The sequence below is a fragment of the Rhinolophus sinicus genome, linkage group LG07 (assembly GCF_036562045.2).
Source record: "Rhinolophus sinicus isolate RSC01 linkage group LG07, ASM3656204v1, whole genome shotgun sequence".
NCBI lineage: Eukaryota > Metazoa > Chordata > Mammalia > Chiroptera > Rhinolophidae > Rhinolophus > Rhinolophus sinicus.
The window spans coordinates 127749740-127776197 of NC_133757.1; the positions used below are offsets into that span (position 1 = coordinate 127749740).

Here is a 26458-nt window from a genome sequence, read left to right on the forward strand (position 1 = left end):
GTGTGGCAGAAATTATAGAATTTAAGTTATGACACGTAGGGTGGGCAAAGAACTCTAGCAAATACATGAGGAAAAATAGCATGCATTTAACATTAGTCATTTGAAAGAGATCAACTGTTTCTCTTTTTTAAAATGAAGCTTGTTTTCTATAGCTAAATGACACTTGACCTCTGAATTTGGCTATAATAAGACAGTTTATTAGATACTTCAGCTCAATCCTGGCTTGAGTTTCATCAAATTGAATACAGCTGCTGAAACAATAAATAAAAAATGAGATACCAAATATCCTTTCTTGTTCCACTGAAGTTTCTTTTTTAAACACACACACTCTAATATACACATCCTTAAATATAATTTACAATACTGAGGAAGAATATGAATTCAAGTTAATTTGTATTTCACTAATGTGAAACACTAATGAAATATAAATGAATATTAATGACACATTGGAAAGTTCTACCTCTCTTTTTGCCTTTGACTCTTCCTTCCACCTTATAAAGCAGAGTAAATACTATTTTTCTGAGATGATGAAACAGACCTGCCACCCAGGTCCAATTTCCCCAACAGTTAATTCAATGTTTTAACCAGTGTATTAAGAGCCTAGAACAACAGTTTATAAGTTCCTAAGTGTCAGTCACCAAACAGTAATGTCTACATCAAATCACCTTATATGGACATATGACCATCGCATTAGCCTCATGACAGCTGTGCCAAATGTACAAGAACTGTTGAAAATCTGTTCTATATTAGTGCTTTATGGGCCATGAAAATACAAACACAAATATGTTTTCAGGGATGAATACCTCATAGCAATTTCACCAGCCCACATATGAAACCTTTTTCTTTTGGGTAGTTAAATGTTTACTTCTGTATTACATGAACTAGTAAACATCTTTGCCATAAATTATGAAGTAGCATTTTCTCAAGAATTTTTAAATGAATATTTTCTATATATTTTTAAGATTTTATAAAACACACAAACATTAAATCTAAGCCTATGATCTCATTTTTTTAATTCCATGCTCAAAATATTTGCTTCTTTTTTAACTTGAGGTGTAATTGGCATATAATATTATATTAGCGTCAGACATACAATGTAATGAATTGGCACTGTGTACACTGAAATGATCGCCATACTCAATTGTTATTTCACTACCCATGTTTCACAAGTCTGTTTTTTGTCAACTCTGCTTTGTGGGTAAAAATCTAAAGAAATAATTACAAATGTCAACCTGAATTGACCTTGATTTTTAAAATTCAGCACCCCATTACTTTAGAGAGATCATATGTCTGCTAAATTCATTAGTGAGACTGATGCCACCTTCATTTATTTAATACTTCTGGACTGGTTACTACTCTGCTCTTAAACTCTGGATGGTTCACATTCATCTGCGCACACACACATGTGTGCGCACACACGCACACACACACACACATACACGCACATGCACACACACGTGCGCGCACACACGCACACTCACACACACGCACACATACAACCACACCCAGCCACCTAAGTCAGGTAATGAGCCTTTGGTGTCCAGGAAGCACCACTGATTTTCAATGAGAACAGAAACAATTTTCTCCTAAACCTGCACATGCTGTTTTCTTCTCTTGTAATACATCCCATCACCTTCCCCTTCAAACCCAAGTTTGTATCACCTCCCTCAAAACTGCTCTTTTAATGGTTGGAAATGGCCTGTGTGTTTCAGATTCCAGGAGTCGCCTCTCACTCCTGACCTTAGGGACTCATCAGAAACTCTAACCCATTGATCTCTCCTTGCTCCTGAACACCTTCTCTTGTCTTCTGAGCGAGCCGGCTCTCCTGCTCGCTTCCCATCACTGACTGCTTTCTCCCAGTCTCCTGTTCACCCCAGTCTCCCACTCTCCCCATCTCCCGGTCTCCCCAGCCTCTAAGAGTGGGAGCATCCCAGGGCTGTCCTCACCCTTGGTGACCTCACCCAGCCTCATAGCTTTATAACCACATACAAGGTGTGATCCAAAAGCACGGTGAATATTTAAATTAAAAAAAATATGTTACAGTAAAAGATACATTGCCATTAATCCCTCTCAAATACTCCCCCTTGCTTCCAACACACTCATCCCATTGTTCCTGCCACTTTCTGAAGCAGTTCTGGAAGTCCTCTTTCGTGAGTGTCTTTAGTTGTGCTGTCATGGCTGCCTCCATGTCCTGAATCATTTTGACTTTGGGGAAGAGCCAGAACTCTCAGGGTGCCAGATCCGGTGAATAAGGTGGATGAGGACACATCGTAATGTTTTTATTTGACAGAAATTACCATACCAGAAGCGATGTGTGACACAGAGCGTTGTCTTGATGATGATTTATGACACACTTTAAAACACACCTTCTCTCAACCATCGTTCATACCTGACTGACTGCACCGAACAAGTTGAAACTTGTCACACACTGTTATTAAGGTTCCACGTGCTCCTTCCCATATCGAAGGTCCCTGCCTTTCTGTTGGATGGCAGCAGCATTCACTGTATTTTGTGATCACGCCTCGTACACACCGACAGCCTCCACATTGGCATCCCAAGTCTAGGTTTATTCCCTCAGTGCCACCAGTTTACAGGAAACTGCCTCCTTGGCCCTTCTATTCGTTATCTATCACCTTCTGAACATCAGATAAGCTTCTTAAACTTAACATCTCCCAAGTCGGACCCTCGATCTTCCCATTCAAAACTGATCCCCCAAGTTTTTCTCAACTTAGTCAAATTCCCTCTTTCCAGTTTCTCAGGCCATAATCCTTAAGGTCATTCTTGACTCCTCTCTTTCTCTCACAAACTACGTCTAATCCACTGGCAAATCCCACCCACATTCCTTTATTAATGTCCAAGTCCAAGGTTCCACGCTCTGTCTCTCTCTCCTGAGTGGTAAATACTGGTCTTCCTGTTCACTCTTTCCACAGCAGCTCCTCATCTGTAACTTTCAGTTATTTTCCAAGACAGATTTAGTTTTTATGTAATGTATGTTTAAATAAATAAAATTTTTTTGTATTATATTCTATTTTGAAAGTTATAGCACAAATAGCAGCAGACAGGACCTAATTATTCCACTTTAAATAATCATACCCAGAAAATAAAACTTGCAACTGAGAACTACAGTAGACTTTTAGAGTTTCCTTAAATACTTTACAATGTAAGCTTCTTGAAGGTAAGTGATTAACATCAACTTTTTTGTTTTTCTCATTTTGTAGTTTATTTTGGTATAACACCTGGCTCATTCACATGGTCCATTAAGAATTACTTCAGCAAAGATGGATGATAACGTTGCAGGTGAAAGGACTGTTGCTCTCCATAACTTAGAACTCATGAGGGTCTTTGGCCTCCATAAAGAGTTTTGCTTGTAGCCTTTTAACTAAGAAAGCGCTGCTCTCACACGCTGATATCAGTTTCCTTCCAAGTGGGACAACACTTCACGACATTTGTCACTGATCTCCCCCAGTCATTATTAGTAAAGGGAAGAAGGAATAAAGAAAGTAGAAAGTGGACCTGGCAGATGAAAAGAAGGTCTGCTATATTGTCAAAGTAGCTTCCAGACTGTGGACCAAGGCAAGATAGAAATGTCTTCTTACACTCGCCAAGCAGGCAGAAGACCCAAGGAAGGAAATCCCCTTTAACTTTTGGCCAAGGACGCCTCCTTGTCTTGTTAGCCACTGACAAATGCCTCATCATGCCTGGACATCTGGGCATGTGTCCAGGAGTGAGCACTGCCCTCCAACAGAAGAGACTGTGCCCGCTGCCCACTGCCCTCGGATCCCCTCTCATCAGGGTGGGGTGGGGCTGGGGCTAATCAGACAGTCGAGGACATAATGGAGCAGGTGGAAGAGCTGCCTGCTCCGTAAGGAGCTCTGGTGGGCGACACGATGTGGTCGCAAGGACACCGAGGAAGGCGGGTATGATACGGCCCAAGTGCCATCAGGAGGTGCTGAAGTAGAGCGGGTATGTCTGTCTCCATCGTGACTGCGATGGGTCATGTCAACCCCAGGGTGTCGGCCAGCTCTGGTGACATGACAGACAAAAGTTACACCGTCTGATTACGAGAAAACAACCAGGTCCTAGTGAATCTAACAACTACCCATACAAATTATTCCAACAAAAAAGTGTCTAGTTTTGGCCTTCATGTAGCTTTGTTGTTTGTTTCTTTTATGATGTTACCACCTAGCCAATTTTGGTCAAAGGTACTTTTTTAAACAATATACTACCAAATAGTAGACATGATTGTTCAAAGATTTTTCTTAAAGTTAATATATAGTAGATGTTTGTAGTGGCTCTGAGTTTACCATTCATTTTAATATTTTGCAATTATTTATAACCTTTTAAATCGCAATTAACTTTTGCACCAACGTAATAACAGAAGAAACTCCTGGAAATCTAGTTTTAAACTGTAAAATATGTGCCCTGCTCAGAATGTACAATATATTTTAAATTTTCAAGTGTTTATATCACTAGAGTAAATCATTCTACTGAATTTATAATATTATGGGTATTTTAATACTTAAAGTAATAATTATCATTTTCTCCAAATACAGTTTCAATAGAAACAGTACATTTTACTTATTAGACAAAGAAGGTCCAGAGCTGACTCTGCCACTCTGTGAAGCCCTTTTCACCTCTGATTTCACTGAATTCCCATATATGTTAAAGCGAATTTCAAATGTTTATACGTTTTGTTTTGAAATCATACTTATTTTCTAGACAATGTGTTTAGAATATTTACAATATTTTAGCATATATTACATACATATTGGTTTATGCACATTTACACAAATGTGCATAGAAAAAAGTTAGACAGATGACACAGATAATAATGATACACTTTCCAAGTCTACTAGTTGCTCTCCAAGAATATAACACATTTAGAAAAGTGTTTGTGTAAAATTACAAGAGTTTTGTTCTGTATATTTGAAGAGCTCAGTTTTTAAGCAATCAAGTATTTTTAAGTGATATGTAGTCTAATATTATGGTGTTTCAGTGTACCAACTATCAATGAATGGCATCAAATTCATGTACAAAATTGGTGAATGTAGATGACTGAGGAATATTTGTGGCCTATAGAAAAAAGACAAAGGTAGGGGGAGACATGGAAGTGGCATAAAATGTGTTTTTTTTAAGTAGTACTTTGAGTCCCTTTATTTTTAATGCAACAGTGCATCACGTAGTTCCTTGGGCACCTGAAAAGAGTTAAGTCAGAGTGAAATCAAACTGTCAAAGCCTATACTACATAGTTTTTGCAAATACTCAGATATGTTTATCTCCACTCACTCAGTCCCTTGTCCAAGAAAACCCCGAGGATGGGTTTCCCACAGCTGGACCCGCCCTTCCTGTTGGTGCAGTACACCTGGGTGAAGCGCGTCCTGCACTGGAAACAGGGAAGTAAAGGAAACAGAAACAGTGTCACTGTCTTCTGTCCTCAACACCAGTGCTGATGGGAAATGCTTCAGGAGCCAAAAGAAGTCATTTTTACACTTCAATTCAGCTTGGTACGAGGTTAAGAAAAGTGGGCAAATCCGATCAAAGGAACACAAAGCCACATTCTGAACAAGTGACAGTGAGGAGCTTGTCAGTTCCCCTGAGGCAGGAACAGATGGCCAAGTGGGAACTCACAGAAGAGCAGGTGCTGACGGGGCCCTAGAAGGAGCGTCTTGACTGTGAGGCTGTGGAACAGCAGACGGAGAAACAGAGGATGCCCTGGGGCTGTCACCCCATCAAGACCATCCAAACAGCCTGGGAACTGTGTGCTGTCCCCCGTGTGCACCACACGTGCACGTCCTCTGTCCCCAGGCCACCGTGCCCTGCGGCCTCTCCGTCAGATGCCACCAGCCTGGCCTGTCCAGCTGCTCCACGGTCCAGTGGTCCACGTCCCAACCCGCTGCTGCCCGTGTCCAGTGGTGCCTAATGCCGCCGAGCCCTCCACTGAGGCCCCTGCTCTCCAGTGAAGGTGGGCTAAGCAGCACCATGCCAGGGACCTAGGGGTGGTTACTGACTGCTGCCCATGGTCCCTGAGTGGCTCAACTTTGGAAAGATAAACAGACAGATTTCTTTCTTTTGGTAAGTGTTCAGGTCTCACTGTAGATACTCTGAATCTCATTAAAATCCTGTGGTCTGATTTAAATTATTGCTGAACTACAAAAGCCTCCATTCTGAATGACACGTCACCTGTAGGCGGGTCTGTTTCTAAACCAACAAACTGTACTAGTAGCGAGATGTTTTCTGCCAAGTGACTAAATGGCAGCCGAGCCACGTTCTCTAGGTGTTCCAGGGACTCTTAGGTAAGTGAGCCAAGGTATTAGTCAAGGAAGCGCCTAAATCTAATTCACAGCCGGTGATCACACGGAAAGCAACATGTACCTTGGTACCAACAACCCAGAGAGGTGTGACCTCATTGCAAGAATTCTCATTTTAATTAATTTTCTAAGGATTAATCATTACCCAGTCTGCACCTATGTCCTAAGTTAAAATGTACTCAATATGTACTCTAACATGTACTCAATAGTATACGCATATGTGAATGTATAATACATACACACAGAAATCTTACCCAACAGAAATTTCAATGGCATTCTTAGACGATCATACTACTACTACTCGTTTATTCAGTGGTCTCCCAATTTTTGACTTAGACTAAATTTGCATTTTGAATTGGGATTCAGACATTCAGACTTCCTCCTGCCTGCCCTGTTGAGAAAAAATAAACACATTCATATTCACCAGAATGGAGAAATTTACATTAAAATGCGAGGAAGTGAAACTGACTATTCTTATACTTAAGGAGAGAGTAAGGGCTGGGTGAGCTGCCAAGTTGGGCCAGTACAGGATGTCTTGCAAAAATGCAGCAAACAAATAAATACTCTGGAGTGGATTCTCATTTGCATTCACTTCACACTCAAAATTTGAGAGAAAGAAAGAAAATCTGAGGAAAGGGAAAATCTGAACCACCATTGTGTATTGTAATTTTCACAGGAAGAATGGTGAATATCATTTTAATAAAACACGCAGACGTTATTTGCCCATTAAGTGCAGTCCAGTCAGGATGACCAGCAGACCACAGGTAACCTGGGAAGGACGCTGTCAGTTACTGTCCAAGATGGTTCTGCTCCGTCCCTGCAGTACTGACAGGCAAACAAGCGCCTCCGTCCAGCTGGCCACAGGGCCAGGCAGATCAAGGCACCGGTGGAGAAGAGCTGCCTTCGGCGTCCTCATCCTCCTCTCAGTTAGCTCACAGCTCTACCATGAAGCGGCACCAATTATAGAAACTGCAGGCTCTGAATCTGAGAGTCACTGCCTGAGTCTGCTCGGGCGGCGGTAACAGAACACCATGGAACGGGCTTGAACAACAGCCACGTGCCGTCTCCCAGTCCTGGGAGCGGAAAGGCCCAGAGGCAGCTGTGCGGTTTGGTCTCTTCTGGGGCCACTCTCCTTGGCTGGCAGCGGGCTAGGCCACCTTCCCTCACATCTGCCCATGGTCTCCCTCTTCCTCTTGCTTTGGTGCCCGAACCTTCTCTTCTCACAAGGACACCCGTCAGATAGAGCAGGGTCTGCCCCATTGGCCTCATTTAAACTTAATCGCCTCTTTCCGGGCCCATCTCCAAATCCAGTGACATTCGCAGAGCTGGAGAGCAGGAACTCAAAGTAGGAATTCTGAGGAGGACACAGTTCAGCCTGTACCAGTTACTGCCCCTGTTGTATCACGAGTATCATATTCATCTGTTTAAAAACACTTGACTTACTCTTCCGAGCTGTACTGGGAGGTAGGTATTTTCATCTCCATGTAACAAAAGGTTTTAAGACCTTGACTAAGGTTTCTTAAACAAGAAAGTGGAGACACTAGAAAGCCTCCTCTGAAGTTAAGTTTCTTCTGGGAAGCAAGCACCAAGAAGAGCCCAGTGTGGACTCACGCGCCCATCACTCTTCCCGACCTGCTGCTAGAACATTCCAGCTGGCAGCAAGGTGGGCTGCTCCCTTAGCCAGCACAGCACCCACGCAAGAGTAAACAAACACACACCGTTGGTGTAGCAGAACGCTTTCATTCTTCGTTCCAGATCTTTCCCCTCTGCTCAGAAGAATTCAGGGCTTTGACCCTGGGTAGTTGATGAGCACTGTTCCCCATCCCTGGATTTCTCACTTCAGCACTTGCCGGTACCGTTTGGGCAAGAAGAGCCGCCATCTTGAAAATGGAAAAAGAGTATCACTAAGGGCATGAGCCTGAAACACTCACACTGGTTAGAAGTGGACTGTGGTTCCATGGCAGCAGCCTTGGGGAAGGAGAGCAGCAGCTGCAGAGTTTTTAACTGTGCTTTTTTTTTTTTTTTTTTTTTAACATGAACCAGATATTCAAGTATATCATAAGGTGTTTGATTAAGCTCCACAAATATACTTTGGACCCTACCCTGTGGCCTCCGTATTGGGAATGCCTTTATTGCACTTAGACTCAGCTCTTCTCAGGAGTTCCAGCACTTTCCCAGCCCATAGAGGTCTCGCTGCAGGCTTTTCCATCACACTGTTCCCTCAGACCATGCAGATGTCTTTTTCTCGCTGCTCTGTGAACTCTCTCATTCCTTTCTCTTTTCTCTAAAGAATGAAAAGTTCTTCCTTGCATAGACTCAGGCAAAACCGAATGAGTTATTTTGTTCCAATCTGGAGGCATTTAGATGTAACCAGGCTTGCTAAGGAAATTTGTGGATAGCGTGAGTAAACGGTATATTTCATCCTCAATAACTATCGTTTGTGTTTCCCTGTTAGAAACGAGGACACATTGTAAGAGTGTCTAATGACCTAAGCTGGCTAGATATGTTTGCTTCTTTTATCACTTTCAGTTTTTACAAATTCAAACACTGCCAAAAGATTTATTGTTCTCTGATCCTAAATGCCCTGCAACAGAAAAAGATTCTGAATCAATCCCTCTTACTGGTAGTTATAGATGTTATCTGTGCCGTATGTTCTGTATTTTCCAAATGGGTGATATTTCAGCAGGTAATATCATTTCCTTTTAAAGTAAAATAAAATAAAATAAAAATTAATCACAGAAAAACACATCTGATTTTAGTCCACTACATGTAATAATGTAGGCGTGTATGCCCATTTGATCCATTACAGTCTTCCACCATCCCTTGAACTTTTTATTGGAGTATAAGAAGAGGGTGGTGCGGTCGCCTCAGGTGAGCTCGGTCCCTCCCTGCACGCGCCCTGGGTGGTCCCGTGGCCTTTCCTTCCTCTGAGTTCACTTTCACACTTCCACCCAGCTACCCAGAGGCGTGCTTAGCTACACTCCAGGTGGCACAACACCTTTCAACACTCATTTTAAACAACATATATATGAGGTTTTACAATGTTTATAAGATACCTTGTCTTTAAACTAGAAAATAACAAAGGAACTAATTACTTTGTAACAGAATTTTATTAGCAACTCTGTGAAATGGCAGGTGTTCTTTTTCTTCTTATATACCCAGGGTGCCAAAAAAACACATACACATGACTTGTATTCATCTTTTGTTATCAGTATATATTGAGTATTACAATTTTAATAGTTTTTTTCCTTTCTTAAAATGTGTGTACGTTTTTTGGCACCCTCTGTATATATTGAGTTCAATGTTGACATAGAGCTCAATAATACATGCAAAGATGTAAACTTTGAGAAGATTATTTTTAATACAAAAACCCATATGCTGACCTTTAAAAAAAAATTTGTTGGTTAGAACTTAGGAAGTCAGCAGTAAATTCTTAAGTATTGCACAGTTTATCTATTGATAACATGATTTCTGCAAGCTGGCATGAGTGGAGGAACTTCACTGTCAATGGTAAGCGGAAGTTTGGTGAACTTATTTTTAAAAATTAAAAAGGTGGTTAGCTTTAAGGAAACAATTAAGCTATAAAGTCTCACTAGGCAGAAGTCACGGGACTGAATCCTGAGGCTAGAATGAGGCCTAAAAAGGAAGGCTGTGCCTTTGAGAAGTTTACAAAATCCTAAACGAAAGAAGCCACAAAAGTGTAAAATGTTCCAACCCCCAAACTTGTCACTAAATCCTAGTATGAGAAGCAGCAGCACATTTGATGGGCCAACACACATTCTCACATACTCTTGTACGATGAGTCTGAAGACACGTGTGTTTTTTTTCTCAGAGGTTATCCTACATATAGGAAATAAACCGCACTCTTAGGCCAATTGTTTTTCCATAAATCTTTAAAAGCACTGCTTCTGGGCTTGCCAGATTTTCAAGACTCTAAAAAAGATTACTGACTCAAAAATATGAAAATTATATATTGACATTACTGTTAACTAATTACTAAATATACACAAAATAGTACATTATATCAACTATTCAACTGCATTGGAACTCAACTTAGTTAATTATGTATAATCAATGTTTCATGGACCTTAAAATACTTGATGCAACAGCAAGTCAGACCTCTAAAATGTCCTCGATTCTATGCAGACTTTTCAATGGCCATGCCCGAGCCTAAGTATTCAAATGGCGCTGCTACACGTTTTGAGTAAACAGCACTCAAACAAGAAATGAATCCTAAGTTCGGTCTAGTACTTACACAAGTAAATAGCACGATTAAACCCATATGAATAATTTCACGCACGTCAAAGGAATAGACTATCGGTACCAAACTAAAATATAAGAAGGAATACGTTTGGTTTGGTTTTAAACCCGTACTGACCCTGTGACTGGAGAGGTAGTAGAATTTCAGCGAGGTGAGCCCACAGCCGCACCGCGGGATGTGCCCACCGCCCGGGTCCCAGGCCCGACCTCCACCTGCTGCCCGCGGCTGCACAGGGTGACCAGTTTTCTCTCAATAGGACGCCCTCATTCTTACCTTCACGTCTCTGTTCAGGTTTTCCTCTCAGGGAAAGTCTTCGCCCTTCTCCCCCAGGTGCAAAGACACCCATTCTTTCTGCCCCTTGCATGGAGAGAAAACCTTCTACTCTAATTAATAAAACCGCGGTGCCATATTATGGTCACGAAAGGCACACCTGCTAATGCACGTTCTTCTCAAAGCTGAGAACAATTTCAGCGGCCTTGGCCTTCTGATCAGCGTCTTCACGCCCACAGACGGGGGCTGACACGGGGCCTGTGCCATCGCCCCCGACTGTGTGGCCCACATGCCTGCACCCACCTTGCCCCCGAGCCCTGTCCCCAGATCCACGGCCCGACCAGAAGTGGTGCCGGGCGACATGCACGCTCTGGCCAGCGGTGGCCCCTCCTGGTTCTGAGCGGCTGCCCAGGTGCTGTGCACCCACCTTGACCTGCGGTCCAGGGACCCCTCCCTGAGGGCTGACTTGGTTTCCTCCCCGGTCGGATCCCTCAACACTGTCTGACACCCATGGTTCTGACCGTCCTATTCACACCCGCCTGCCTCGGGCCTCCCTCTTCACTCTGAATCACTCATCCACGTCCTCAAGCACCATTCCCGCTTTTTGTTACACTATTGCTTAACCCTCAGCTTCTTAACGCTCAGCCGACAGACTCTTCTCTAGTCCTACTTGAGAAACCTCCTGGTTGAAAGCCTTCCTCTGCATTACCACAGGTATTACCGGTTCTAACAACAGCAGGCGTCCGCTCAGGGACGATTTGGGGCCGGTGTGTTACACACGGCTTCTCCCCCTATCACAGCGCTCAGCAGAGCAGGTCTCAGTTCCCTTCTGGAATGATGACAAACGCGAGGCCCCCCCAAAGAGACACTTCCAGTCAACTCTCTGGCCATGACAATGACGGCTGCCTAGCAGAGAGATTTTTAAAAACAGATTTCTCAGGACACAGCTTAGAGCTGTGGACTCTTGTGGCACAGAGACCACGAGGGCCCAGTGAGGAGCCAGGTTTGGAGCCCACCTTCTGCACATCGTCTTGCTGACCAACGGCCACCCCTGCTGTGGGCACCTCATCCTTGGAAGGAAGTGGGCTCATGTGTAAACTGACTGTAAGACTGTTCTTACAGATACGCGATGCATAGTTTTGCTCAGGGGAGTTCTAAGTACACGTCAGCGATGGGCAGAATATGTTACACACCCCGGATTCTGTGCGAGCCCCATTCTCCCTCCTTCTCTGCCTTTTCACACAGGCCTCAAATTGGAGTAGCCAGTAGTCCTGGCATGAGAATTTTTCTCGGCAGCCCTCGAAGACCTACACAGGGACAAAATCCTGACCATGAGGTCATAATCAGAAGGACGTGTCCATTAAGTGTTGGGAAGAAATAATAATAATAATAAGCTGCCATCGTGCTTGTGTCCAGTCATGAGCACAAAACAAGTATATGCAGTTGCACTGGATATGCAAACAGACCAAAGTTTAATCACATATTCTAAAATAGATCTTTCTACCAGAAAACAGCCATGGGTATTTTCCATAACTGGAGAATGCACTTTATTGTGTCACTATATTCCAACTAAAAACAAGAGACAAAAAATCATTAATTCTTTCCTCTGAGACCCTCTGGTGCTCTGCAGCTTCAAGCATTCATTTTTAAAAATGCAAATTGACGTACATACGACAGTTGCCATTACTTCTCACACTTGTCCTCTACATCAAATGTATCGTTAACTCCAGGAGTTTTAGAGGCGTAGTGAGTAAATCTTCACACTAGTGGGTTAAAAAACTAAGCACAGAACATGTAGACAGCTATTTTCCCAAACATGGTAGTGACCACATTGTTTCCCACATTTATACAAGGGTTGGAAGTGAGGGCTGAGCAATGGGAGGAGACTCCCTGTCATCCTCTGCGTTCATTCCAGATGTGCTGGAGTCTCAGGGAGAAAGCCTGGGCCTGGGGCAGAAGACCGCTCCCTGGACCTGAGCGTCTCACGACCTTGCACTGAGGTCGCCACAGGGCTTTCCCCATTACAGAACCCGCACAGGGGGCACTAGCATGTGTATTTCTCTTACGAGTCAATAAAATGATGTAAAAATGGACGTTTAAGTCCAAAGTAAAGAAGCACAAAGGAGTATGTTATTTTATCTGTGGCAGAGCTAAAAAGACGCGGCTCTGGGCTCCACTTGGTTAAGTCTTCACCTAAAAGGTCTGGGTTGAATATAGTTGATTTTGGGGTAGGTCCAAAGAAGGAAGAGAGGTCTGCTTCTGAGATGACAGCCCAAGAAGGCACTACTCCAGGAAAGAGTGTAGAAAGCCAGGAAATGAATCAGAATGGTTGTGAATGGAGGGAGTCACACATCACTTAACCAGGAGAACCGGGCAGACGGGAAACCAGAAAAATGCCCCCGCTCTGGAAAATGCCCATCTCCAAGCCACCGAGGCCGAATGAGCGTATGTCTCACTGGGCTGTTCAGCCGCCCACCGCTCTCTGTGCGTAACCTGCCGGGCGCCAGGGCAGTTTCCAGAGAGCAGGACGTGTCTACTCTCCCTATGCTGTGCTCCTTTACTAGAGAAACCAGCTTTGCAAATTCTGACCTGCTGTCTGAGGTGGTACCTTTGTGAACTCCAAAAACACAGGCAAAAGTAAGACCTCACAACATTAACAGAAATGGCATTTTCTTCCAAGGATGTGAGTCTAGCATTTAAGCTAGTGTTGAATGTCTGACAATTGTTCATTCACGTACACAACTAATGCATTCTCACTGCAGACAAAGCAGGATGGTGTTAAGTGCTAGCAACTCTGGGTGTCTTATTAAAGGGTCTGGAGCCTGGAGATTCGGCAAGGTCAGCCTGCAAGGACCAAGGAGGTCTCCAGTTCTGCACTCAGAAGCCATGAGAAAAAATCTCAGAATGCAAAGAAACCCGACTCATCTAATTAGTCTTGGGGGGCTCGGCAAAGGAGAATGTTTCTAATTCCATTTTGTTTCAGGAATCCATGGGCTGCACCCCTTGTCCAAAGACGGCCCACTTTGCGTCCTGACGTGGTGGATGGTGTTACAAGCCTTGCGTTTATAATGTGAAATGTGGACGAGGTATTTCAGGATTCTTGGCGAGTATTTCCGAGATCATACAAGCAGAGTTCAGTGACCTGCTCACAGTCTGTCTGCACGGCAGTAGTTAGAATCATATCCTCACTTCACTTCAACAACACTATTTTCCTACACCACAAAAATTTCCCACTTACAGAAAGTGCACTGACCATTTATCTGCTGTTTTCTCTACTGCAGGCTACTGGTGTTGACCCTTTAACCGGTGCTGGGGCAGTGGGGACAGAGGTTGTCCACAGCTCTGCCTCCTAAAGCCTTACACAAGGGGGTCTGCAGGTGGGGAAACGTTCCACTGAGGCACCTGGGAAACTCAGCCCTGGCAATGATACGTTTTCCTACCTTTACTATCAATGACTATTCCTTTCTCCAGTCATTGATAAAGGATGGCTCTAACATGGGCCTCTGAGAGCCCAACGGGTGCTCTCAAAGATGTCGGAGGACCTGGGGTTGCGTTTATTTCTGTGTTTGGGGGTGTGTTTAATTTCCTACTTCTTTAGTTTTTTCTTTATAGTTTTTTGTTTGTTTGTTTTTTAAGGAGGGCGCAGCTCATAATGGCCCATGCGGGGAGTGAACCAGCAACCTGTTCTATTAGCACCGCACTCCTACCAACTGAGCTAACTGGCCACCCTTGCTGCTTAGTATAATGCTGTTATAGAAAGTGCTTGGAATGGGAGTATATACCTATATACACACACTCTCTAGTGTCAAAGGTCCGTAACTAGCCAAAGTACAAGCAATGACTGATGTGGTGGTCAGCATGGACTTACTGTGCACACGCCACGCAGGCAGTCTGCAAGCCGCGCACTCACACCTAAGCCTGGGTGGGCTCCGGCTGTGTTGTCAGCACGCAGCTCACACAGTGAGCGAGCCGTGACGTTTAACTCCCAGTGACCAGTTATATCCAGATTGTCTTAAATGCCAGGGAATTGGTCAGTGGTTCCCTCATATCAACCTTGGGAAACAGTTCAAGTTTTGCCTACGTTTCCAGAGGCACAAGCAAGATATGATCCAGGTCAAGTTCATCTTGCAAAATAAGCTACATTAAGCTCTGTGTGCATGACTAATCTGGTTTTGTCTGCTCGCGGAATTTTCAAGGCTGGTCTCCATTTGTTTTCAATTTTAACAAAATCCTCACAATAACCCTATGAGATAATGAAGTATTCCCCTTATTTTGTGGATTAAGAAACTAAAAGCCCCAAAATGCAAATAACTTGCCATGAACATTCCTGTCTTACGTTTCAACGATGTCACTGATTGTAACTGCTCAAATATCATGAGTAACCTATTTCTGGGAGGGTTTTCATGTAATATGAAATAACAGCAAGGGGAAAGTCTCTCCCCAATTATTGTTTTTTTAAGTTAAAATATAATTCCTGATTTAATATATTCTACTTCTGTGAAGACGAACAATCAGATACAATGTGCATGAGTGTAACATGAAACCATGGTATTTTCATTAGAAATCAACAGATTCAAATATAAGACATTATTTGACAATTTTTCACCTACCACATATAAATAGCAAAGGTTTTTGTATTACATGAAAAAGGTATGGACATATTTCTTTTTCTGTCCTCTTTTCTCTCCAGACATTGATTTTTCTATTTTCCAAATACAAGTATTTTTCTAATTATATTTATTGAATTTACTTCTGTATAGAATCCAAAAGTATTGAATTGGTGCCTGTGAATACTTGTGTAACCGCCATCTTTACACTAATATTTACGTGATTGCCCTTAATCTCTCTTACACAATCAGAAAGGCTGGCCTAGGCAAGGCTTTCATTTGTCAGTTTTAAAATGACATAGTCCTACTCCAGCTGTGAGTAAGAACACACACCTCCCTCCAGCTGTGAGATGTGCAGTGTGCTCATTTCCTGAGTGGGCTTAAAGCCCATTCTTTCCAGGTGCTTCAGTAGGGTTTTGTTCTGTTTTTTGGCAGTCTGTTCTATTTGCTTCTCCACAGGAAACAGCAGAATTTCAAGCAACTCACTTGTAACTTCCAAAGTAGGTCTTCTCATTGTTTGCAAAAATACTGTGATTTTAAAAGCTACTGCCAAAGTTTGAGAATATTTACTCAAAGCCCCGGGTGATTCACAGGGAATCATTTTGAGGCCAAAGGCTGACTCTACTAATCTCACTAGGTCAGCAGGTCATGGAAATACTTTTCCCTTATTTTAAGCTAATCTTTTTCAGGGTGGGGGGGACATGCTATAACCAGATATCAACAGGATCAGTTCTTCAATCGTTTTTAAGGGCTAACTAGAGAAAAGTGACAAGTCTGTGAATTACATTTTAGAGCTTAAAAAGAAGCCACTGAAATGTTCTGATGTCTCTTTTTCTATTAGGTTAATAAAACTGTTCATAGAAGAAACTTCATTTTATGTGCACCTGTCTGCAATGCTGAAAAATAAACTTTATATTCTGTGTGGGACACAGGCAAAGTCAGTCCATTTTCATGTGCTTTCGATGTTTTATTATAGACCCTTTCCATGCATGTTTTAACTGGAGCAGGGTCTGAGTGGGTGGCAGGCACGTGTCCCCGTTAAAACTTGCTCTAATCATTTGCTCTGTAAAGGTTCAGATATGATAACCACGGGACTAGACTCAACTGTGACTCTGAACCAAAGCATTAGGTCAACAACATGGATCCTTAAAAGAAATCACAACAAAAAATACACCTTCTCATAATAGAGTCCTCCAGTTGTTTCCAGAAAATAACACTGACTCAAGCAACTCAGCTAATAGACATAAAATAGAAATGCTAAAATTAGAATAGCATAAGGGAAGTGATGCCTTTTTATTGAAAGTGATTTAAATAATCACTTATTTCAAAATGTATGAGCCAACGCTCCCATTTTTACCTTTCCATCTTTATATAACATATATTTGTATGTATATTGCGCTAAAACTTCCATTATTCTTCCATTATCCACTACAGTCTTTTCCTATCTAACCTCAAATTATTCAAAACACCATTATTTGCTGACCACTCCCCAGTCAGTTTAAAATCCAGAAGGTTTCTGACATTATAAAGAACGTACTGCCTTGCCTTGCATTTTGACCATTTCTACTTCACAGGTATAAACTAGAAATTCTCTCCTGACAAACATTATCAAGTTTACAGCAGGGTGGGGAAGAGAGCTTAAGCAAAATCAGAATTACTTTCCACCTATGAATTTATGAATTTGAAAAGCTACCATCACACTAGCTGTAGACATATTATTATTACTGGTTATTTCATGTTGAATTGAAATACATGGAAATTAATTGGATAGTTCCTATACGATTAGATGTATATTTACATGTAAATTTTTTGCTAAAACTATTAACATACCATTGTAAAGGAATTAGTTTCTTTAAGTTAATTCAAACCAAAAGAAATTTATGAATGTCGTAAAACTACATACCAGGCAGCATTAAGCGGAAAGAAAGAAAATACATACACCAGTTTATTTCCACAGGTTTCTGAGGTGGATAATTTTTACAAACTAGAGTCAGACTTTATGACTCAGCATTCTCAATATGCTAATAGAAACACCTGCAGAAACTCTGTTGTCTTTTTTTTTCACGGCCAGTAAACACGAAAGAACCATGAGGGGAAATGTCCCACAAAATCTTTTTAGGATCCAGATCTTTGCTATGAAAAGGCAGTCATACTGACTGCAGTCATGTTTGAATCAATGAATGCCTTTCTTGTGGGTTAACATGAAAACCTGACAAACAACATTGTTTAATATGAAATGCTGTTTTAAAAGTCTCATCAGCAACATTAGTCTCCCTGTTTCCCACAAGATTTACTGCAGGACCTCCGCTTTTGTTTTAGTTGACAAAAGCCGGTTTTGCTTCAGCGGCTTAAAATCAAACACTTCCTCCAGAGAAATCTAAAACGCTAATCTGAAAAAACATATGCACCCCTGTGTTTATTGCAGCACTATACACAATAGCCAAGACATGGAAACAACCGAAATGCCCATCAGTAGACGACTGTATTAAGAAACTGTGGTACATTTATACAATGGAGTATTATGCAGCCATAAAAAAGAAAGAAATCTTACCATTTGCAACATGGATGGACCTAGACATTATGTTAAGTGTAATAAGTCAGAGAAAGACAAATATCATATGATCTCACTTTTATGTGGAATCTAAAGAACAATAAGTGAGCAAACTAAACAGAAAAAAAAAATCAAACGCTCCCTAAAGAGGTTTTGGGCTGAGCGGGAAGAGAAGCAGGGGTGCCCCAAACCTTACATCATGATGTGAGCATGTGCTCCCTGACAATTGGACTTGTTTTCCGAAAACCAAATTCCTTCTGAGTAACTGAGTATAAGAACTGACCTCGTTAATGACGTACTTATAGAGAGCTATGCTCTTAAATTTTTTTCTAAATTAAAATCTACTGGCATTGAATTTATAAATAAGAAGAGACACATACTTTTCAAAATAATTTAAAAAGGCATGATGCAATGAAAAAAGAAAGCATGACAGCGGAGGCAAGAAGCCACTTCAGTCACTGAGTTGTTATGTGACCTTGGAAGTCAGGTGACAGCTCACAGCCTCCCTTCCTGTATCTGTGAAGCAGAAACAGGGACAGTCACCAGCCACTTCCAGGGCAGCTGAGTCTGGGAGCCACCATCCCGCGTGACATGAGTACACTCCTGCCAGGCCTGTCTGCTGCCAAAGGAACAGGCTGTGTCACGGCACCACACAGGACAGCACCAGGCGCTCCCTCTGGGAAGGTGTGAGACCAGCAGCAGCCAGGGCAGGAATGAGGTGGGGACAAACAGAGAGAAGACAGGACACAGATTTAGCACCTGATGTCAAATGCAGACAGCAACGGCATCATAGCTTCAGGGAGAAATTATGAGAATTAAAGGACTTGAGTTTTTTTGGAATGACCTTCTTAAAATTCCTAAAATAAGAAAGGGCTAAAAATTCCTGGTGTTAGAGAAGTGGCTTGGGAGTGAGACTACGTGGGTGCTCCAATCCATCAGCGGTGTAGCTAAGCACGTAGTTCCCCCTCCGTTCCCTTAATTATCAAACAGAGATGAAGACACTACCCACTGCCCGGCTGGGGCCAGGATCACGTGTTCACATGCGCACAGCACGGAAAGGGGCCTGACTGACCCCGAGAGCCGCCATCAGTGTCAGAGAAAGGACACGAGAAGGAAACGAGACACGGGATTTGGGGGTTGGAATTCATCTCTTTGTCTTTACGTGGGGTCACTGACGCTCAGAAAAGTGAAGTGAGCTGCCCCCACATCACAGAGCTCGGCCGTGAGCCCCCAAATCAGAGCTCGGCCGTGAGCCCCCACATCAGAGCTCGGCCGTGAGCCCCCACGTCACAGAGCTCGGCCGTGAGCCCCCACGTCACAGAGCTCGGCCGCGAGCCCCCACGTCACAGAGCTCGGCCGCGAGCCCCCACGTCACAGAGCTCGGCCGCGAGCCCCCACATCAGAGCTCGGCCGCGAGCCCCCACATCAGAGCTCGGCCGCGAGCCCCCACGTCACAGAGCTCGGCCGCGAGCCCCCACGTCACAGAGCTCGGCCGCGAGCCCCCACGTCACAGAGCTCGGCCGCGAGCCCCCACGTCACAGAGCTCGGCCGCGAGCCCCCACGTCACAGAGCTCGGCCGTGAGCCCCCATGTCACAGAGCTCGGCCGCGAGCCCCCACGTCACAGAGCTCGGCCGCGAGCCCCCACGTCACAGAGCTCGGCCGCGAGCCCCCACATCAGAGCTCGGCCGCGAGCCCACCTCTGATGCAGAACTCTGAGCTGCACCCCCTCCACGCCAGGTCAATGGTTTTCACTCCTCCAGCACATTTTATTCTTTCTCTTTAAATTTCTCATCAGCCTCTACTCTTCACGACACAGTCTGCGCCCAACTATACGTGAGGCACACATCCATGCATCTACCGCAGGTAACATATAGTCTACATACAGGGCACTTCTGGTGTACAAAGTGCTCCACACTTATTTCACTATGCACTACATTCCCAGCATATTCTGTTTTTTGTAACAGTCATGGTTATCACTGCTAATGGCCGCAGCATTGCATCACGTTGATGGCCCACCGTTTATTTAACCCATCTTCTTTAATATTCAGGCTACTTCCATGACTTTTATTATAGACAGTGGTTGATTTAATTCTTCCCCCATTTCTTCCCCGCTTCCTGCATCAGTAGCTTGTTATGGCCTCATCCTGGAAATCGCGTGCCCCCACCTTACCCCCGCTCCCAGCCCCAGGACTCTGTGTCGGTCATGAGATTTGCACTGGCCAGTGGGATGCAGGCGGATGAGCTGAGTGTTGAAAACAGGCTTGTTTGGATGGGCCGGCTCTCCCGGGCTTCAGCCATAAGAGACGTAGAACGTGCTAATTAATACGCCCAACGCAAACTGTGTGCTGTTTCATCCCTGTTTCACAGATGAGAGTCACAGAGAGGGTAAGTGACCCATTGGCTAGCGAGTGGGTGGAACGATGCAGAATGCATGCTTTCCGCCATCTTTACAATGCCTAGTCCTTGCTTTGAAAAAGTTTATTCTAAACCATTTATTCAAATATTCTCATGCCCCAATACATGTATTTTTTTCTTATAACGACTCTATGCATCTCGCCTAACTTAGTCTAACATTTACATTAGTTGATGATTGTCAGATTTTTAAATAGATTTTGGGTAAAAACCTTTTCCTTCCAAAGCAGCTGTGTTCATCCACGTCTCAGCGTGGGGCTCTATCAGTGGGTCAGCGCAGGTAAGAAACAGCTTCTGTACCGTTTGCAGGGACCTGTTGCGATGACCTAACATCTCCTGCATCCTGACTCCCTATCGTCTCCCTCTGACCACGACCTCACCCACTTCCTGGTGTGCTGCTCTCCGGCCGTGGCCATTTGTGTTCTCTTGCGACGTCCTTCTCTGGCTTCCCCACCCCCCTTTTGTACAACCACCGGCCTGACTCAACCTGCTTTCCCTCCCATGTGAAATGCTAACAGCAGCACCTACCTACAGGTGGCCGGAAGGAGCACCAAGACAGCACATGAGAAGCCCCAGGGCACAGTGCTGCCACCATGCCTACTGGTGGCACCATCTTTCCAGGTCCAGCTCTCCTGCTACTTCTACCCCGTGGCCCCGTGTCACCCTCCCTCCCCTGAAATCCTTCTGGCCTAGACCCCGTTCTCACTCCTCGTACCCACCTTTCCCTGGCAACTCCTACCCACTCACCATCTAGAGGTGGGTGAAGTTATCTGTCCTGCCGGTTCCCTGAGGTCCAGACCATTCGTCCAGCACCCATTGCACGCCTACACCAGGGTGCCTCACGGACCTGCAGTTCAGTGCCACCTGGGCCGCATTTCCTATCAACTCCCCAAACCTGCGGGGCTTCCATGACTCATGCCATGGTCAATGCCACCACCATTCAGGCAGTTTCCCCACACCAGAACTGGGTATAATTTCTCCTTATTCCTACTCTCCAGTCACCAGCTTCAACTGATTTCACCACTGAACCTCTTATACATGGTCACCATTTTTATCCTTATGATAAACGCAGACAGCCCATGACTGGGGCGTGTTCCTTCCCAGAGGCCAGATGAGGCACCTGCTCTTACTGACAGGCCTTGACCCTGGGTTTCACACCTGTCCAGCCGAGCTGGGACCACACTCCACACTTCAGTGTCAGGTCAGCTGAAAGCTTCTTCAGCCCGTGCCCCAGGGAGAAGACCAGGAGGTGGCCCAACAACGGGAGGAGGAGAAGCTTCCCTCCCACCCCTCCTCAGTGTCTGAGCCAGCAGGGCCTGCGGGCTGCTGCCCCAGCACGCACTCTGAGGCTGAAAGCCTGCCCCTCCCCGCCTACCTCCTTCTGCCACTTACTGCCCTCAGGTGTTCTGACTCTAGACCTAGCCACCTTTTCTCAGCTGTATTTCCAAATTGTGTGTGGTAGATGGCACGCCCATCCATTAAGCAATCCCATTAAAACTTTTTGATGCTTTAGGTTCTAAATCAGTGGTTTTCAAAACTCAATACACACCAAAATCACCTGGGGTGCTTTTTCTAAAATACCTATTCCCAGACTTTGGATATGTTGATTTAGGTCTTGGGTGGAGCTGGAAATGTCCTTTAAAAAAATCCCTAAGGGGTTCTAATTGGCAAGCAGGTTTAGGAATGGATATTCTAAGCAGCACACTTCTATGTAAATAATACAGAACTTTATCTATAGTATAAGCAATAAGGACAGATTTTTAAATTGTAGGAACTGCTAAGGTTTCCCATTAAGAAAATGTTGTTTAAAAGCCTTCTTTCACATAAAGGTATTTGTTGAGTTGGAGAAAGATCTCCTCTGTGACAGCTTATGTCTCCTGAGTTTCCAGCGTCCACAACCTCGTCACAAAGTATTTGGACAGCGACATTTATACACACTTGATACTTGAGTGTCTCTCACATTAGTCACCTTTTCATTATAAATTATTACAGCTTGTTTCAACAGCAACATCCCAAGAAAGGCAGTGATCTTTACTTAACAACTCATTACGAAATCGGTGAGTCAGTCATCCTACCTGGTCTATTCAAAGAGCTCTTGGGACAGTTTGATGGCTCCCAGTAGCCCTAGTCCCCTGCTCTGATAAAGGGTTAGTAATGATTAATAAGGAGTGTGTTATGGGAGCCATGTGAAGGTGACTACATTGGCACAAATGGCTGTTTTCAGACACAAGCAGAAATTGGGTTTTAAATCTTCTTACCAGTCTATAAATCCCTGGAATGACCATTTCCACATTTTTTACAGGGGAGTAGTGTGGCAGGCACGCTGTCTTACAGCAACAGACCAGTGTAGGTGAGTGAACCCTGTAAGGCAGCAGGATTCTGTCCAGGCCTCCTGGGGGGCTGCAGGGAGTGTTACCCTCAGGACAACGATTAACACGGATATTTCAAAGGAATATTGAGCAACTACCCGTTTTCCTGCATCTGTGGTGTTCTCAGCTTCTCCAGTTACTGACAGCCCCCCCAAGCCCACCCTTCATTGCAGCCTCCACCCCTGGCCGTTCACACCCCTGGTCTGTCCCCCAAGGAGCCCCAGGCCACGCTGTGGTGCCTCCGTCCTGCCAATTCACTACACCCTTTCGTTTCTTTTTCCATTATAAAATCAAAGAAGGTCCTATCTTGTCCCTTATTTTCCTCTTAGTTGATTGCTTCTCTCCAAACTTTCAAGAAATGTCTCTCTCCCATCAGATGACATAGCCACAGCCTCGTTCTTTAACCTGAGGAGTATATTGCTGTAAAAATCTTACACATTGGGACAGTTGTGTTGTCATTCTACGTAGTCTTTACTCCCTCAAATCTCTCCCTGAAAATGACCAGGGATGTCTTTTCCTGTATTTTTCATCATGTCTTGCGCTCACCAAAAACCTTCAATAGACTCAGTATTCTCGGTAAAATTACAACTCTTCCAACTTTGATGGACTGAAGCAAGTGATTTGTAGCCTCTGTCTCTATAAATACACCCTAGAAGTGGCCTTACTACGATTATGTTGGTGCAAAAGTCATTGCGGTTTAAAAGGTTAAAAATGACTGCAAAAGCCGCAATGACTTTTGCACCAACCTAATACTAAGTATTTTATCACGTGTGTCCTGCTCAAAGGGACGCCCCCAAATCAGTGCCGGCCCTGTGTGCCAAAGCCCCTGTGTCTGGGGTCACCTTCCCAACATGACGTCCCACACACACCTCAGCCAGCGGCTCTCCTCTTCCTCTTCCGTGAGATGTCGGTCCCTGAACCACCGCTTCTCCTTCCCCAATTCCGACCACCTTTGAGGCTTAGCTCCGCCCACCCCTGGCCACGCCTCCCGAGTCATCAGTCCACACTCAGTTCACCTCTAAGCAAATCTACTGGCTCATTTTTAACTGAACCAAGTAACACATTGAATATTTATACAATCGCGCCATCAGTAGTGTGTGTTTGTAATGTGACCACATCAAAGCCACAACAAAGAAGTGATTCTTTAAGGGAAACTGAGGTCTGCACACCGAATGCTGCTCTACAGCCAGGAATGCACCTCTCGCATTAGAGGGTCTCTAACCCGGAGTTTCACGGGGGAGCTAATCTTCTCAACACGCGTGACACCCAGTCCCACGAGGAGAAACACCAGCCTCATGTGTTTATGTCGGTACAGGTGCAGTAAGGCGGGGACAGTCACAGCCGGTCCCTTCACTCTCAGGACCGGGGAATGGCCCTTACCCACCTCCCTGCGTGGGCAGGCACCCCGCTGACTCGCTCTGCGTGCGCGAGCACTCATTTCTTGGCTCTTACTACTAGTTGTAAGCAGTTCTTAGTCTCCCTCGGGTTGGTCCTATTTACTCCAGAAATGGCTTTGTCGGCCAGCGCTGTCCCTTGGCTCACGAGTGTGGGGAGCGTGCGCATGCGCCTGTGTGCGGGTTGGGCACTAACTCCCGCAGCTGTGTTCTCTAGGGAGACCTTAAAGCCCACTCGAGGGAAAAAATATCTTTTAACAGAAAAAAGGGGTTTTGAACTCAAACACTTTTCTAAGTCTAAATTTTCTGCAAAATCAAAACAAAAAAGTTATAACAAAATATCACCTCCCTCAGTTTAAAGGTCACTTCCCTATAACACCTCACCCACTAACCACACCGTTTCTTCGATTTAAAACGTCTTTGAATTTTCTTCCTTCTCTTCAGAATGCTGTCTGCATGCTGCTCAGAGAGGGGGTGACTGGACTTCCGGGGTGATGGGTGATCAGTATGTTTCTTCCCCAGCAGCGCAGAGGCGGCTGAACTTAGCCCACGGCCACCTTCCCAGCCTCCACTCCTCCAGCACGGGTGGAAGAATACCTCGTGAGGGGTGGAACAGGAGGGAGGGACGTGTGCAAAGCACTATAAGCCGCCCTGAAGCGTGTGTGTGTTACTAGAATCAGGCTGCACGTGCTAAGTATCCGGTAAATGTTAACATTGTATCTTTTCCCCTCTTGCTTGGAACCGGAACTGAGAACGGCCCTCTTTCCTGCACAGCAGCACGGCCACTTGGGCCACTTCATGTGATGTCACTGACCAGCCCCAACTGAAGGCAGCTGCATGGATGTGAAGGTCCATTTGCATCTTTTCCAAACAAGCACCCTGTTAGGTCCACGAGGCAGGAGCAGGCCTCACGGGGCTGCTCATGCACTTGTGACACAGTTGGTGAGTTAACTCCCATTTCCAAGCAGGTCTGCACAGACTGCCCGGGAGGGGGGCCTGGGGAGGAGGATGGACTAGCAGTTAGTTAGCTGCTCGGGGCACACTCAAGTATCAGACGTGTGAACTTTCCATTTCACCACCGTTTCGCCTGGAAACGAACGGGAACATTGGCAACAGGAAGGAACTGAGAACAACCATCTAAGGGAAGCCAAGCCTTAAGCTCAGGCATTGGACCTGCAGGCCCATAGTAGGTGCTCACTCAGGCAGTGCCGAGTGCCAACGGGAGAGAAAAGGCTGCTGGGTGGCTCTTGGCAGCGAGCGCCTCCTGCACAGAGGCCAGACGTCCCCTTCTGGGTGACCAGGGCTAAAGCCATCTTCTGGGACTGCGAAGGGATGATCCCCAGTCAGGACAAGCGTCTGCCCTGTTCCCACCACCGGTTCCGTGGTGCGAACAGGGTTGTGGGGTGGGGCTGGGATTCCTGTCCCCGCGGTGTCAGCTGGAGACCCCATGGGTCAGGGTGCGGGAGGGGAGGAGAGGCACCTAGGGAGATGCTAACCAGGAAATCGGGCTGCGAGGCGGCCCTGCGGAAGGGAATCCAACCCGAAACTGGAGTCGCGCCTGGTAAAAAGGGGCGGGGACTCGGGGTGCAGGAGAAATGGGGGCGAGGCGGGTAGTGAAGGAAACCGGAGGGGAAGAAAAAACGTTCTCCTTTCTCAGGCTCTCTCTCTCCGTCCACCCAGGAGCTGGAAGGTTCGAGGGCGCCGCGTCCAGACGACAGGGGCCCTTCGTTCACAGACCCCGGGGCAGCGCCCGCCTTGCCCGCCATCCAGTCACGGGGGCGGGGGGGCGCGGACAGGGATCCTGGACCGTGAGCTCTGGTCCTGGAGACGAAGGGGCAGGAGCAGCCAGGGGCGGCCACCTCCCCCGGGAATGGAGCCGCGGCGCCGTCGGTGATTCACTGGCGGGGGAGGGGAGGCGGGGGGAGAGCGAGCGCGGAGCCAGCGGACCAGGCGTAGCCGCAGGGCCAGGCGCACAGGCTCGGAGCGGACCAGGGCACAGGGGCTGGGGCAGGACGTCCGGAAACGGCTTCTTCTCACTGCAACGCGGGGCGAAGCCCGACACAGGCCAGCGCCTACGAAGGAATCCCCCTGGAGAAGGAGCCCGGACACCCAAGGAGTGACGGGCCGGGCCGCCCAGCCGCCAGGGCCTCACCTGCCCGGGGAGAGCGAGGCGCCGTGCTGTCCAGGTGGGGGACCGTCACCCCGCATGTCCGCGCCCCGAGAGCCTCGTCCCAACGTCCAGGGCGTTCGGGCCACGAAGAGCGCGCCGGGGGCAATGCTGGGCG

At 45.6% G+C, this 26458-nt stretch overlaps 1 long non-coding RNA gene across 1 annotated transcript in view; it reads right to left on the bottom strand.

Moving 5' to 3' along the window:
- The window catches only part of LOC141572771 (uncharacterized), a 146242-nt gene extending 119788 nt beyond the window's left edge, over window positions 1-26454 (bottom strand). The window contains exon 1 of the long non-coding RNA XR_012498270.1: window positions 26326-26454. This is a non-coding gene — a long non-coding RNA (uncharacterized LOC141572771). The remainder of the gene's footprint in view (window positions 1-26325) is intronic.
- Window positions 26455-26458: the final 4 nt, after the last annotated feature.